This window comes from Limulus polyphemus, unplaced genomic scaffold, assembly GCF_000517525.1.
Source record: "Limulus polyphemus unplaced genomic scaffold, Limulus_polyphemus-2.1.2 Scaffold1278, whole genome shotgun sequence".
Lineage (NCBI taxonomy): Eukaryota > Metazoa > Arthropoda > Merostomata > Xiphosura > Limulidae > Limulus > Limulus polyphemus.
In genome coordinates this window covers 78,658-88,388 of record NW_013666888.1, presented here as the reverse complement: position 1 = coordinate 88,388, position 9,731 = coordinate 78,658, and positions in this window count along the sequence as shown.

Below are 9,731 nucleotides of genomic sequence, written 5' to 3'. Positions count from 1 at the left end.
GAGTTATAGAACAAAAACAATGTGAATAATTTGTTCCCATGTTAACAATTAAGGATTTTTTTTATTTCCATGACCTTGACCTTCCAAAAACTAATCACTTCTAAGTTGGGTCATAGTCCAAATTTATACTAACTTTTGTCCAAATACATTCAGTTGTTTTCAAGAAATCTTGACACACACACAGGGGTGAAAACATAACCTCCATCCACCTTTGGTGGCAGAAATGATCAGAATGATCCCAGTAGTAGTGAATGACTACCTTAATGTCCTAATGTGACTTCTTTTCATATTAACACTGAATTAAATGAAAGGTCTATGATACTCCTTTCATGGATTTGGAGGAATAAGTCAGCTCTGCCTGTTATACTCTTCAATGAGGATCTTCATGTCTAATGTGAACATTTGCCTGGAAAAGCTTTTACTTGTGTATTTAAATCAATAAACCTGATGCCCTTGTAGCAATGAATATTTTTTTCGTGTCATTTAAAACACCCTGTTTATTTTCAAATGTTAGCCTAGAAAATTTTGGGTATGATATTGTGTGATATAACTGGAGTGAAATTTCACAGCCTTTTCTGAGAAAGGACAGCAAGATAGTTAAACAATGTACAGCCAAAGACACAACATTTTAAAGAATAGAGCCTTCAATACCTTTCATAGAACCAGAAAAACTGGAGCATTTGTGCAATGAACAAGTTCTGAAACCCCACCACAAGCAAATCAAAAGTAATGCCCTTATCCACAAAATCTATGGAATCAAAATATAATTCTCCAAATCGTTGCAATTAAGGTAGCATATACCCTTTAAATGTAAAAGAAATATCACAATATATTTTGAATTAATTTTTGGAGGTTTTCCTTTGTTCAGACTAATTCTTCACATCCCATCAATGTCTGGGCCCATTTTCAGGAGCATTCAGTTATGTTTGTAGTAGGTATCAGAAACACAAGACATTTCTTTTGTATTTCTTTATTTTTATAATACACAAATTAGCCACAGTGGTAATGTAACACAACGTGTGCCAGAATATGTACCTATTTCAATATATTTTCATACAAAAAGCCTTATATGAAGATGTTTTTTTTTGATAAAAAAAAGCCAAAACCTAGATAACACTATGTAAGGGATATATATATATATATATATATGCTACCTTAAGTTGGACATATCTCCTTACAATACTAAAAGAAAAGGTATGAAGTTGATGATAGGAGTTTTTTTTTATGAGAAAAATGGTAAAAACAACTGGAATAGCAGCAATTCCACTTGGTCATATCACTGCAAAGTTCTTTCATGCATCTCTCATGGACTTTTGTACCTTTAATCTGTTTAAATGTGGTCTTGGAAGCCAACATCCTACAGTGGAGGGTCTGCAGAAAAGTCCTGTTACCTGAAATCATCCTTCACAAAAGTTTATTACAGTAGGAGTTGTGTTGTTTGGTAATAGTGTTTAATCATGATCATCAGATTGAATTTGATGGGGAGGAAGTAAAGCACAAAGAACATCACTTTATTTATTTTTTTTTTTTTTACAAGTTAGTTTACTTAATAGAAAATGAAAATGTGTTTACTTAAAATTATTATATTATTGTAATGTATCTGTCATTGGTCAGGCTCTTGTGGATTATCTAGTAAAAATACCTACACCACGTAACGATAACGAATTGATTGATTTCTTTAATAATGTTTGATACAGGCTACGTTAACTTTGACGCATTTTATAGGCCAAGTTAACAAACAAACTTTTCAACATAAACTCTGAAACTACTGTAGGCCTAATACACTAATAACATTTAACAGAAATTTCCTCGATTGATAAACCTGACTAATTAACAAAATCTCTAACTCTTTCTGAGTAACTTTACTCGATCAGTTTTCTTTCCATCAACAACTATTTGATCTTGAATACTTCACTAATTTCTCAATCAGTGAATGTACATCTTGAAGATAGCTTTGATATACGGAAACATCTGTTAGCTGAGTTCTTGCAAAGATATTAAAATATAATGTTCATAAATGGAAATATCGGCTCGTGTAGATACGTAGATCTTGAAAGTCGAGTTGTTCAAAACTTGAAAATTGCGTTGTTAACTGGACCAATTGTTGGTTGAGATGTTGCAAAAGAAATATCTGCTGAAACTTTTTCGCCAGATACTAATCATAGCAGAACCGTCTGGAAAATGATCTATAGAAGTAGTACAGATTACAAAATGAATCAGATCAACGTAGGCCGGTAAGGCAATCACTGATTGGCATGTCTTTTAGCCAATCAGGAAATGTCAAAGACCAACAGAAGGATGTGTAGATTGTATAGGAATTCTTTTTCGCGGCTAAAGGACAGGTTTATGTTCTTTGGTTTTATTGTTATGAAATTTTTACATGTTCTGCGGTAACTTATGTACGCTGAATCTGAAAATGATATACGTTTTTTCCCATCACGTACAGATTTTTCACAAAACGTCATAACGCAAGACAAAAGAAAGACCACAACACATAGTTGTGAGACTAAACGACAGAGGTTTAAAAAATAAATAAATCAGGATGAATGAGGATGCATGTCCGTTTGGCATCAGTGTTCTTTCCTTTTCTTCAGTTTGTATTTTTTTTATATAACAAACGTAATAATAAAAAATGTTCATTGTGGTCAACGAAATAATATTTTGATCTAAGTAAGAGTTTTTGTTCTTCCCGATTTTTTAAAACATCCTTACGTGATAGAAAAAAATAATATTATTTTCGAAATCTGCGTAGACGAATTTTAGAAAATCCGTTATTAAAACCAAAATAACTTTTATGAAGTTTAAAATTCGCAGACCTGTGTAATTGTAGGGCGCAGTTCTTATGCTTTCGGCCCGGCATGACCAGCTGGTTAGGGCACTCGACTCGCAATCTGAGGGTCGCGGGTTCGCCCTTTCAGCCATGAAAGCGTTATATTGTGACGGTCAATCCCACTATTCGTTGGTAAAAGAGTTGGCGGTGAGTGGTGATGACTAGCTGCCTTCCCTCTAGTCTTTCACTACTAAATTAGGGACGGCTAGTGCAGATAGCTCTCGTGTAGATTTGGGTGAAATTCGAAACAACCAAACAAACCTTGTGCTTTCTGAATGATGCTGTTAATGAAAATAGTATATAGTCTGAGGGAACAGGAAAAGGTGAAACCGAGGTCATACTTCTCGACCGAAGGAAAGAGAATGGTAGCATGTGAAACGGACACAGACAAGCACTATTTAAGTTATATTAAGTTGGATATTATTACTAGAACCTTAAGAAGATTATTCAAGGGAGGAATTTCACCAAGCATAAAATAATAGTAGAATAATAATGTTAAAACCGCCATATTTACAGTGGGCACCTAGTGTTAAAAATGACAAAAGTAAGCGATACACAACAGTAATTAGGGACGGTGCAATGCTGCTTGGCTGCGCGCTGACAAACTTAGAGCAACAGGTGTTATTGTTTTATTTAATTTTCGCTCAATATTACTCGAGAACTATCTGCGCTGCTAATAGACTAGGGGAAAGGCGGCTACTCAACACTATCCACCGCTTCTTTTTTTGGGGGCTTTTTGCGAACGATTAGTAGGATTAACAGTAACATTATAACGACCACACTGCTGAAAGGGCGAACATGTTGGACGAAGGGTTTCGTTTCTGCGAGTACAGCGTCCTAACCGCTAGGCCCTAGAAAAACAAGACTTCACAATTGGAGGGAAGAGAGCCATTGGTAAACTATTCTAGCAGACGAATAAATTAATTGAGAAAGTGGTATCAGAATACAAAAGTACTTTATTCATTTATTTGTTTTATCTATGTGTTTATTTTTATCATTACAGAAATCCGGATTAGGTAATTCACAACAATATGTAGAGTTTGATACGCATAAATATTATTATTATTATTATCTATTTATTATTAAACTCAGAAGTAGGTATTTCATAAATTTTTTTACTAAGATTAGTTCCGATTTCATACTTTCAAGTTTTCAAACTCTTCAAGCTTATAGTAGTAATAAAAGAGTATTCAAGTTAACTGTCAACATTTCCAGCGTTTGTGATTGATTAACTGAAGAACTGATTGCTTGCCATCTGTGGTCTTTGAATATATATCACGGGTTTCTATCTTCTTGTGATAAAATATTTATTCTGAATTCATTCTTTGTTCTTTATTTTGCAGGTTTTACATAAAACGTGGTAAAAAAACCGTTAACTTAATTGTTCCTTTGTTGTTCTCGAAAGTAGGTAAAAACCTGTCACCTGCAAGGAAGGACATTGCTTAATACAACACGTTATGTAAGAATGTCGACAGAAGTGCCTTTCAACAGTTATTTAGGGGATGCCTATAGGTTATGGCCCATCTATGCTATAATGAGAATGAGAAATTACGTGGGTAGCACGTGCCGCTCTAGGTAAGTCCGAGGTTTTTTACATACTGTGAAACCTTGGATTTAGGCAGGCTGAAGCTTCACCTTCTTTTACACAATCTGTTAGTAGATCTTTTATGAACAGTCTGGTAGAAGAATCAATAATAGCGATGGTTTACTGTGTTTAAAACATCTAAACAGGTACAATCACACTTGGTTTGTGTTGCATTATATAATATTGTGCATTTTGTGTTTCACTTTATGTTCAGTCTCCTTACTGCGTTTCATAATCGATATCTTGATCGAATCTCCAGTTATCAAATGTACCTATCTAGTGTAGCTCTAACGTTAATGCAGTTTTACCTGGATATGCTTCACATCTATGGCTTGTGATGGTTTATTTTTGTTGTTGTACTTTCAGCCTTTGTTGATATGATGTGAAACGATTTTTATGTCTGCTGTACAAGAACTAAATTTAGTGATTGATCGATTTGTGTAAAAAAAAAACAAACAACAAAAACAATATTACTTTCCAATCAGAGCAAGCTATGTACTTAGATTGAAAATAAAAGTTAACCAAGCAATTAGAAGAAACAAAGACAATAGTGGTAATCTATTTAGGAGGAGAAAGTGTTTGTTTAGTGCAAAGTTTCACAATGGATTAATGATGCTTGAATGGATAATAAAGAAAAACTTTAATATAAGTTTAACATAACGGCAAATGTACAACGTTTCGACAAGGTCTTGTCTTCATCAGGTACCATTTGAATTCATCACATCTACGCTCTATTCACTGAAGCGAATGGCACCTCAGAGTCTAGCACTGTAACTTCTGAACTTTACTGATAATCCACGGGTAAATTGAGAAGAAGTAATACGGATATATATTGAACAGTAAGCAAAAATTTTTTGATATGCAAATTTCTTGGTCTTTTAACAGGAGAAAGATATATAGAAGTGCTAAATTGAGAAAATCTAGGGACAGATATCAGGATTATTACAGGAAGGTATGCTATCCCTAACTGTCCTTTAGTACAAGTTAAATATTGAAATATTAATATAATATTGTAATATGAATATAACTCCCTATAGTCAGAAGAAGATATATTTATATTAACAATATAAAATGGTGAAATGCTCATGGAATCTTCTGATGTGTTTGTAGGACTAAATGGCCATTTGGGTAGGACAACAGTAACACAGACGCAAGTGGTGCACGAACAGTAAAACAATTACTGCACAGTCTTCCCTGAAACATCAGGAATATTGTTAGAAATGAAGTCAAGTGGGTGTTGAAGGATGGATTAATATAATCTTTGGAAATTATTTGGTTGTCTTCAATAGCCATTGCAAGGAAGAATAAGAGAAATCCAAGCTTATGTATGAGCATTAGTCTAAAGCACATGGTATCACGCATCATTGCCTGTCTCTTTTTCATGAACGGACAAATGTCTGGACATAATGGAAGGTTTCTGGTTACTATCAAGCCAAACTGAACAATGAAAGTACAATAAAAACTCCTTCCAGAATACGGGAAGAACTGCGAATTTTATGTCCTATCATTTGAGCTGTTTAATGCACCTTCCATTGATGAAATTTACACTTGGAGGAACTCCAATTATAGGTATGTCTCACCTATATGGATAACATGCTAAGTCATGCTAAGAACCTGAGAATGACATATCAAAAATGCAGGCTTGAAATTAAAACTAGGGAAATGTGGGGGTTCTCAGTTGAATTGTAGGCAGACCATATCCCTCCATATTATTGATGGGTGAGCCAGGCTGCTCTTCAAGCCCAAACATGAGCCAAGCTAAGAACATATACACGAATAAGAAATGCCACAAAGACCGAAAAGAATGTATATTGTATTCAGTGCACACACATTTTGGAATGAAAATAAACTTTGCCATTTTTTTTCTGTATTTTAATTAAAATTAATTTACCACCTATCTTTTGCCTCACTCAGATGTGCTAGGTATATCTAAGTATATCTAAGCAACCTAGCATCACTTAATGCTAGGTTGCTTAGATATACTCTTACTTTCTTTTTTCCTTTTTGATTTAACACAGCATATCCATGCTCTCATGCTCGTATGCACTGTCTGACTCGTGCGTCAGTCTTCACAACCATTTCTTGGCTCGGCTTGTGGCTGGTCGGAGCCAGGTTTTGGCTCGAGCTTACATTGGCTTGGACACCTCTACTCTTGGTGTGTGTAATCCATCGGACTTCCAGGTCCAGTGCCTGAGACTACCATATTCCCGCATATGCTGATCCCTAGCTTTCCATCTTGCTCTAGCCATTAGCCATCTCCGGAATTAAACATTTCTCACCCGTGTCTGGTTTTTATAATAAAGTCCAAATCTACCCTTAACCCCATGAATCAAACAAATCAAACTTACTTATGAAACAATTTAAATTAATTCAAATAAATAAGTACAATCATTGTATAATTACATAAAGAAACACAGAATTACATTAATGCAATCGAAAAAAAAATCATCTTACATCACTACAAATAGATGCAGTATGAAACCATGCTATGTGTTATCCCCTTGTTAATTAATATGTGTTATTTTTTTAATTATTATATTTTTCACCATTCTCAGTTTGCAAACAGGAAGGCAGAAAGTGTGATTGATCAGCACATTCCAATGCCCCTAAGACTGAAAATATGAGCATGTTTGGCCCCGGATTTGTTTCGATCCTGCGACCTACAGATTGTAGGTCGAGAGCCCTAACCATCAGCCTCTGCTAGATCTTCTTGCAAGTATTCTGCAGCTAGTGTTTTAAAATTCGATGACGAGGAACCCACTTTGAGACTAATAATGGTTGGAGACGGCTGATGATGACAAAACCTTGTCGAAACGTTGTACATTTGCTGTTATGTTAAACTTATATTAAAGTTTACTTCATTACCCATTCAAGCCGTCTCCAACCATTATTAGTTAGTGTTTTTGTTTGAAGTTAAGCACAAAGCTACACAATGGACTATCTGGGGCCTGCAGTTAGTTAACATCATTGTGAACAAGATATGAATAGTTGTAAATGTGCATTAATCCTTGCCTTGGGATAAAGTTACATACCACACTGGCCATTCCATAAAAAAAGCTTAATACACACTTGGCCACGCTTTTGTGTCATCACTCACTTGAAATGTGGGCCATATCTAAGTAGAGGTGTGGTATGCATGCATACCACACATTTTCTTCCTTGTTATATTAATATAGGAATTTGCAAAAATTGCAATTTAATCCAATTCTATGCAGTTTTTGCACAGACGTGTGTTCCAAAAAACATTGAGTTATTTTTGCTCTAGTTACTATTATTAATTTATTGTTCTTTAGTGGGTAATACCTGCTCTGCCTGTAGTTATATTGTTGCGATGTTGCACATTGTGCAAACGGGTCAACCGCAGCAATTCCTTCACCAGCCAAGTATATGTCTAGAGGTTAATGCCTTAACTATATTGTATGAAACGACCACCCACGTGGGGAACGCTAGTCGTTATGACCAAATCCAAAATTTACTGTTAAGTTAGAAACATTAGATTCACATAGTTTTATTTGGTTTTCAAAGTGAATAGGTTGATGGACAGACATCCTGAGAGACAGTGATTAATTCAGCACAGATCCAGTAGAGTACAATGCCTTCGCAAGTATGCACACTGTGTTTTGGGTTCTGAACATAAAAATAAATATTGTTACACACTTTGCATCACATGCCCACGCTGTTTATTTTCTTAGCTTAAAACTCAGTCATTTAGATAAATTCAGATCTACTTCTTAATATTCCTGATCAATCGTCCCGTTATAAAGCGAACCCATCTAATGTTCTTGTGGAAATCAGTTTCATCTGAGAATGCAACAAGGGGTGATGGAAAACTCTGTTCAAGTTAGTATAAGCTGAGAGCTTGTCTTTTCTTGAATATATACAACTGAAATTTTCACTGGTGCAGGTAATCTTGCAGTACAGAAGTCTCTTCCTTTGCTATTAGAAAGTTTGTAGAACGTCGGATTTGCCAGAAAACTGGAGAGAGTGTTAACATTTAAAATCTCGAACACGGTGTTATTGCAAGACTTCGTATTTACTTGTTCGACATCAATAATTATACCTGAAAAACCACAGTTTCAAAATCTCTAACTTAAGTAAATTTTATTGTTTTCCAAATGTTTCGTATAACTCGTGACTGTAGTAATAATAATAAAGATCAAAGTTTTAAACTTGCAGATGGCGTGTTTGAGGATTATGCGAGGAATATTTTATATTTAAATTTTTTCAAAGAAGAGATATCTTCATATAATATTTGTTTTACTTTTCTTCCAACTAATAATAAAGAGAGGTGCAATGGGATACTAAGTTGCAACTGGAGCGTAGAAGTACCAAAAGTCATTTAATTCTTACGTTTGGAATTGTGAGAGTTGTATTTAACTGATCAACTGAGAAGTCCAGTAGTGACTTATTTGTTATATATTTTAATTGCAATAGCTGAAAAGAAAAATTGTCGTGATCATGTTATTTATTTAAATACCACTGGTGGTAATAATAAGAAGTACACATGTCATAATAGAGGGAGCTATAACTTCGTTTGTTTTAGAGCAAAGCCACATTGGGCTATCTGTTGTATCCACCGCGGGGAATCGAACCCCAGATCTTAAAAAACTTCGAAAACTTACCGCCGTCCCACCGGAAGACCTATAGCTTGGGCTAATCTTTACAGAGAATAAATTTTCAAATTCAAATAATACGGTTAAATTTCGGAAAAATTCAAAATGTATTACACGTTGACGTCATTCGTTTGAACTGTGAATAAACCTCTTTTGCAGTTAATATTGTTAGCTAGCTATTTCCGGCATGCCTAGTAAACTAATATTACAATTGATAATATTTGCTATATTAATTATCATAATTTATAAATAATCTTGTTACTATCTTAGCCATTGGCTTGTAGGTGTAGTCATGCAGTACTACTGACATGTGTATTATCATTAATAAAATTAAGTAACATATATAAATTATGTCACATTTAATTTTTTAAAATAATGAAGGCGTATGAACACAAGTGTACCAGCTAACAATTTACGTCTTCTTCGGCCTTATTCAGTGACCGAGGACTTGTTTTTGTAGCTAGGTGACAGCAAATTCACATATAAAGAGACATCTTTAATTAAGAAAGGCATCCAACGGCTCCCATGGCCAAGTCAGTCACCTGATATGAACCCCATCGAGCATGTCTGAGCCATACCTGCTCGAGCAGTGAGAAGAAGTTCCAGAAAACCAGCGTCTAGTGGAGAGCTACTTGATGTTTTGTGTGCAGCCTGGGTCAAGATCATACAGGAGAAAATTACAGAACTCATCTATTCCATGCCA